The 6,600-nt window shown below is 57.6% G+C and overlaps 1 long non-coding RNA gene across 3 annotated transcripts in view; it reads left to right on the top strand.

Annotated features, from left to right (window-relative positions):
• The first annotated feature begins 213 nt into the window (after nt 1-213).
• LOC127018614 (uncharacterized) overlaps nt 214-6,600 on the top strand; it is a 27,488-nt gene continuing 21,101 nt past the window's right edge. The window contains exons 1-4 of one of the 3 annotated variants that reach the window (XR_007766786.1): nt 214-261; nt 435-574; nt 1,085-1,206; nt 3,020-3,164. This is a non-coding gene — a long non-coding RNA (uncharacterized LOC127018614). Of the gene's footprint in view, nt 262-370; nt 575-1,084; nt 1,207-3,019; nt 3,165-6,600 lie in introns of those variants that run through there. The other 2 variants (XR_007766788.1, XR_007766787.1) reach the window with 2 other exon arrangements.

Consider the following 6,600-nt stretch of genomic DNA (forward strand, 5'->3'; position numbering starts at 1 on the left):
AAACTCCCTGCTGCTCCTCTGGCTGCCTTTATGTCTTCTGGTGGTTGGCCCCTCCCCTTTTCCAGGGGATTGTGGGAAGGGTGCTGGGCAGGGCCTAGCATATATGAGCCACAGCTGCTCATCAGGGAGCTCGTTCTGCTCCAGGGTTTCTTTGGTGTTGGTGCTTTGCTGTTTCTTCAGTTGATGGCAGTTTTTTGAGCTGTCTAAACTGTTTGGGCAGGTGTGTTTTGCCATTTAGAGAAGCGGAGGTGTCTATTTGAGGTAAGAGCTTTGGGACCAGTCAAAGTTCAGCAGCATACATAGTAGAAAGTACGCTTGTATGCAGGTGTAGTTGTTTTTTTTTTTTCTCCCCCCTGGTCAGTAGCTTTGTATTGAGTGTTCAGGGGTGGCAAGATAGTTTAATAGTATGCATTTTTTTTTTTTAATTCTTCTAGGTGCCTTGTGTTTTTCTGGAATTCCTGACTATTGAAGATGGAACCTTGTTTTCTTCCCTGGTTTTGTCGTATACTGTGTGAGCTGCTGATATTCTCTCTCTTAACAGGACCGATGGTGAGATCGTCTAGCAGGGCTTAGGGTGAGCATCTTGCATGTGCCTGTGTATGGAGTTTTGGCATTTTTCAAGGAAAGCAGCAGGGACCTAAGGCATAGTGTCTTTCAGGGTATGGGATGGCTCATCACCTTTCCCGATTGCCCACAGAGAACCGTGTTGTTCCTAGAACCTTTGCAGCTTGTGGCAGGCCCCTCGTAGATTATAAGTATCAGGACTTCACTTGTGTTGTGGGCTTGTAGCGGAGCCCAGCATCTGTGGGAAGGTGTAAGATAGGAGGTGGCTGCAGAATGCAGGGTGCGGCTCAGAAGAACAGCTCCTGAGGAGTGACCAATGCGGGGGGTTGAGGGGTGCAAATACAGGGCAGGAGCTGTCAGGAAGCAGTGGGGTTCCTTCCCTGACAGTTCAGGAGGCGAGAAGGGGTTTGTAAAGTTTTGAGACTGGGGGATGGCTGGGAAAGGGAGGAGGGTTCGTCAGCCTTTCCCAGACTGGTTTTGCAGTTGGATTTGGATGTTGATGAGGTCTGTTCTGTTTTAGTTTCCCCGCAGCTGACGGGAGGTACAACAGAGTCACAAGAGACGCGGCGTAAACAGTCTGGGCCTCTGTGTCTCAATATGCGGGGCTCAATGTCAGATGAGTCTCATCTCGTAAGGCATTAGGTACGTAAAATATACCCCCAGAACTCTGAGGTCTCTGCTTCTCCGTGCCTTTTACTTACTTCGTTCCCCGACTTAATTTTTGCATCCGTCCCGATGTCACAGGCATTGTTACTTAGAAGCACTGACTAGGCATTTATTTCCAGCACAGGTTTGTGTCATTGTCTTCCCTGGAATTTCTTGGAGAAGAGGATGTGTATTATTTGTGCTTGTAACAATCTGCAGCCAGGGGTCATCTTTTATCACAGTCCCGGGCACGCAAGCTTTTCCTATTATTCCAGTTTTGCCTTTTTCCTCAAGTGTCCAATGAGGTTTTGCTCTAGTATCAGTCATGGCAGTTATGTTCTCTTGTGCTTAGCACTGGTTTCTGTAGTCGTAAGGTGTCCATTTTAGATTTTTGAGTCACCATGTCACGCCATCGTGGCTTTTCCATCGGCCGACCGCTGCCGTTATTCCGTAAGGGGCTTTGTAGGTAGGGAGGTAGTTTGTGTCGCTCGTTTTCTGTGTGCTGTACCCTATGTTACTCAGGTCTTGATGTTCCCATTGGGTTCTTCTGGGTTAGGCGAGGGCATTGGTAGCCAGACCGAGGGTCTCGTGTGCCTCAGCCCATCAGCATAATGCTAACCGAGCACTTCCTTTCTTGCGTTAGAGGCTCAACGCACAGATCTGTCTTGTGTGTGTTGTATCTGAGAAATTTACGGACGGTCTTCTCTCGCAGCAGTGATCCAGGATGTGTCGGCATATCTGCTGTCGAGTGGTCTGTTTTTGGGGAACCCTTTTCTGGGACTGCTTCTCATTCAAAGAAGTTTCATTTTTATTAACTTCTCATCAGAGTGGATCTTCAGCGACGATGTACTTGGCAGCAGAAGTCACCAGCAGCAAGACTTTTCACTCTCTTTTTAAAAAAAAAAAAAAAAAAAAAAAAAAGAAAATTTACTTCCTTCCAGAGACCCAAGCACAACATGTCTTCCAAAAGTCGATGGCATTGCTGGTCTTTGGGTTCTCAGTTGTAACAGTTGAGATATCATAAAAACATGTTCCTTTCCATGCTTCAGTACAGCCAAAAGCATTAGCAAATCTGCCAATACTTTTTGGTAGCCTTATGTATTGCAGCACTGGAGATTTGTTTGTTTTTTTTTTTTTTCTTTTTCAGAAGATCCCCTATATGGTTTTACTTGTATCTTGCTGGTTTTTCTGTCATAAATGAAACTTTTAAAAAAGTTAAATTGTATAACTTGCAAATTGACTTGCATTATTTGAACTGTAACTGCCAAATAGCTATAGCATCTAATTTCTTAGGTGTACTTAAGCAGTTAGGTATTTTGTCTAAATCTTGAAAAAGACAGGCAACTGACTGTTATGGGTTTTTTTTTTTTCCTGATATTTTGATGGAGTGCTCTGAAGTCCTTTATTTCTGTCTCGCTTTCAATGGTGCATTTCCCTGGCAGTTCAGTAGCCTCTCTCTTGGGCACTGCAGCTGGCCAGATGTCCATCCTAATCATGTAACACAGAAAAACCCCTAGTCAACTTATAGCTGTGTATTTTGGAGACAGGTAATTTAATGGTATCAATTCACAGCTATGCAAGTTAAACTAATGCAACAGGAAAATCAAATGCTTTTATCGTATAGGTATTGTTATTGGATGTATATAAACACGTGCACGCCTTTTTAGTATAAAGTTAATTAGTGAGATTTATTCTTTGTTTTTTATTTTACTCTTTAAAGTTTTATGCTTCACTTCCAATTTGTTGACCCGGCAAGCCAGACGTGTTATTTTAATAGGCTGAAATACAGTTTGGGATTTTTGTTTTTCAGATGCGGTGGTGTAAGCATCTCGTGATGCTCGATAGATTTCCCCCCCCAGCCCAGCTTTGCCTGCCGGTGGCTAAGAAGACTCGCCGTAAGGGGCCGGCCCTCTGCCTGGAGGCTCCTGGCTCTGTCTGCAGCGGGTGCCCCGCAGGTGCGCAGCAAGGGCTGTGTTGGGGAGAGAGTCCGGGGCCGAGAGGGACCGGGGCGTTTGTTGCCCTGGGGAGCCCCTCCCAGCGTGGGAACGGAGGCGGGGGGAACGGAGGGGGAACCATTGCAGAGCAGAGCCGGAGCAAGAGGCGTGGCACCATCCTCTGGCACACTGCCCCCCGTCCCTTCTCCCGGGGGGCAGTTGCCAGCCGACAAGAGAGGGGCTGGGGGAGCTGCAACTGTTCGGGGGGACCACCCCCCCAAAGCACGTCCCCCCCGGCCCCCGCCTCCGTGGGCGGCTCCCGCCCCAGCCCCCGCCTCCGTGGGTGGCACCCGCCCCCGTGTCCGTGGGTGGCCACCCCTATGTCTGGAGGCTCTTGGCTCTCTCTGCAGTGGATGCCCGGCAGGTGCGGCAGCAAGGGCTGTGTTGGGGGGAGAGTCCGGGGCCGAGAGGGACAGGGGACGTGTGTTGCCCTGGGGAGCCCCTCCCAGCGTGGGAACGGAGGGGAAACATCCCAGAGCAGAGCCTGAGCAAGGGATGTGGCGCCATCCCCTGTCACGCTCCCCTTTGCCCCCCCCCCGCCCCGTGGGACGGTTGCCAGCCTGCAGGACAGGGGCTGGGGAGGCTGCAGCTGTTTGGGGGGAGCACTCCCCCTTTAGCTTCCTAGCAGAGCCACCCTTTTGGGGTGTGTGTATACATATGTCAATGACAGTCTTAAAGTAACGAGCTGCTGGTTGGGGCTGTTTCCCTCATTTTGTGCCTTTTTTGGGAGTGAATAAAAAGGGGAGGATTGGGGAGGTGTGGGGAGGTGATGATGTCATTTGGGGCAGCAGTGTCAGCGGGGGGGGCAATGATGTGGCAGAGGAGCAGGTGAGGGTGGATGGGGGTGGGTCACAGCCCAAAATGCCTGAGAATTGATGGATGGGGGGGTTTAAAAAACAATAAAAACTGTAAATATGGGTGTGAGGTGTTTGAAATAGAGAAAAAGATCTCGGTTTTATAGATATTGAAAAATAATATTGTTTTATATATATAAAAAAAAGGATTTCAAAATAAAAACCTCTATCTACTGTATCATATAAAGGATTATAGACTATAAAAAAATTCTAACTAGAGATATATATGTAGGGGTTTAAAATAGAAAAATAACTCGTGTGTATATAAATTAAAAAATAAAGGGCTTAAAAGATATATTTTATATACGAAGGAATTTAAAATAGAAGTCTGACTAGGTAGAGCTATCTACACTACACTATGTAACACTTAGTAAGTCTAAGCGGAGATGTCTGAAAAGATGCTAAAGTGTCGAAATACCTAATAGGTCTAAAGATAAATAGTCTAAATAGATGGTCTGTATGCTTAAGGGAAATAGGTAACTGTAAACAGAGATAATACATAAGTCTAAATAGATATTCTATATACTAAGTGGAAATTGAGATATGTGAAAGTAGAGATTATATGTCTATGTCCAATAGACATTTTATATAAGTGGAAATAGAGAGATGTGTAAATAGAGATAGTATGTCTATGCCTAAATAGATATATTCTACATAATATGTGGAAATAGATACATGTGCAAATATGTATCTTTCTCAATAGCTATACCAGCTTATGTGTTGCAGGTCATCCCAGGTGAGTTCTCTGCTACGGATTATCCCAGGTGGACCCCGTGGTGCAGGTCATCCCCATGCATGTGTGTCGTGGGTGCCCCCCCCCCCCCCCCCCTCCCCCTGGCCCCCGCGCCGTGGGTGGCCCCCTCCCCCCCCCCCGCCGCGCGTGTCCGTGGGTGGCCCCTCCCCCCCCCCCGCCGCCGCGTGTCCGTGGGTGGGCCCCCTCCGTGCCCCCCCCCCCCCCCCCGCCGCCGCGTGTCCGTGGGTGGGCCCCCTCCCCCCCCCCGCCGCCGCGTGTCCGTGGGTGGGCCCCCCTCCCCCCCCCCCCCCCCCCGCCGCCGCTTCCGGGGTGCCCCCCCCCCCCCCCGCCGCCGCGTGTCCGTGGTGGGCCCCCCTCCCCCCCCCCCCCCGCCGCCGCGTGTCCGTGGGTGGGCCCCCTCCCCCCCCCCCCCCCCCCCCCCCCCCCCCCCGCCGCCGCGTGTTGCCCGTGTCCGTGGGTGTGGCCCCCTCGCCCCCCCCCCCCCCCCCCCCCCGCCGCGGTGTCCGTGGGTGGGCCCCCTCCCCCCCCCCCCCCCCCCCGCCGCGCTTCCGTGGGGCCCCCTCCCCGCCGCCGCGGTGTCCGTGGTGTGGGCCCGCTCCCCCCCCCCCCCCCCCGCCGCCGCGTGTCCGTGGGTGGGCCCCCTCCCCCCCCCCCCCCCGCCGCCGCGTGTCCGTGGGTGGGCCCCCTCCCCCCCCCCCCCCCGCCGCGTGTCCGTGGGGCCCCTCCCCCCCCCCCCCCGCCCGCCGCCGCGTGTCCGTGGGTGGGCCCCCTCCCCCCCCCCCCCCCCTCCCCCCGCCGCGTGTCCGTGGGTGGGCCCCCCCCCCCCCCCCGCCCCGCTGTCCGTGGGTGGGCCCCCCCCCCCCCCCCGCCGCCGCGTGTCCGTGGGTGGCGCCCCCTCCCCCCCCCCCCCGCCGCCGCGTGTCCGTGGGTGGGCCCCCCCCTCCCCCCCCCCGCCCGCCGCGTGTCCGTGGTGGCCCCCTCCCCCCCCCCCGCCGCCGCGTGTCCGTGGGTGGGCCCCCTCCCCCCCCCCCCCCCCGCCCGCGTTCCGTGGTGGCCGTGGGTGGCCCCCCCCCACCCCCCCGCCCCGCGTCCGTGGGTGGCCCCCCCCCACCCCCCCGCCCGCGTCCGTGGGTGGCCCCCCCCCACCCCCCCGCCCCGCGTCCGTGGGTGGCCCCCCCACCCCCCCGCCCCGCGTCCGTGGGTGGCCCCCCCCCCACCCCCCCGCCCCGCGTCCGTGGGTGGCCCCCCCCCCCCCCCCGCCCCGCGTCCGTGGGTCCCCCCCCCACCCCCCCGCCCCGCGTCCGTGGTGGCCCCCCCCCCACCCCCCCGCCCCGCGTCCGTGGGTGGCCCCCCCCCCCCCCGCCCCGCGTCCGTGGGTGGCCCCCCCCCACCCCCCGCCCGCGTCCGTGTGGTGGCCCCCCCACCCCCCCGCCCCGCGTCCGTGGGTGGCCCCCCCCCCCCCGCCCCGCGTCCGTGGGTGGCCCCCCCCACCCCCCGCCCCGCGTCCGTGGGTGGCCCCCCCCCCCCCCCCGCCCCGCGTCCGTGGGTGGCCCCCCCCACCCCCCCGCCCCGCGTCCGTGGGTGGCCCCCCCCACCCCCCCCCCGTCGCGTCCGTGGTGGCCCCCCCCCACCCCCCCCGCGTCCGTGGTGCCCCCCCCCACCCCCCCGCCGCGTGGCCCCCCCACCCCCCCGCCCCGCGTCCGTGGGTGGCCCCCCCCACCCCCCGCCCCGCGTCCGTGGGTGGCCCCCCCCACCCCCCGCCCCGCGTCCGTGGGTGGCCCCCCCCCAC

This window comes from Gymnogyps californianus, chromosome 7 (genome assembly GCF_018139145.2).
Source record: "Gymnogyps californianus isolate 813 chromosome 7, ASM1813914v2, whole genome shotgun sequence".
NCBI classification, from domain to species: Eukaryota; Metazoa; Chordata; class Aves; order Accipitriformes; family Cathartidae; genus Gymnogyps; species Gymnogyps californianus.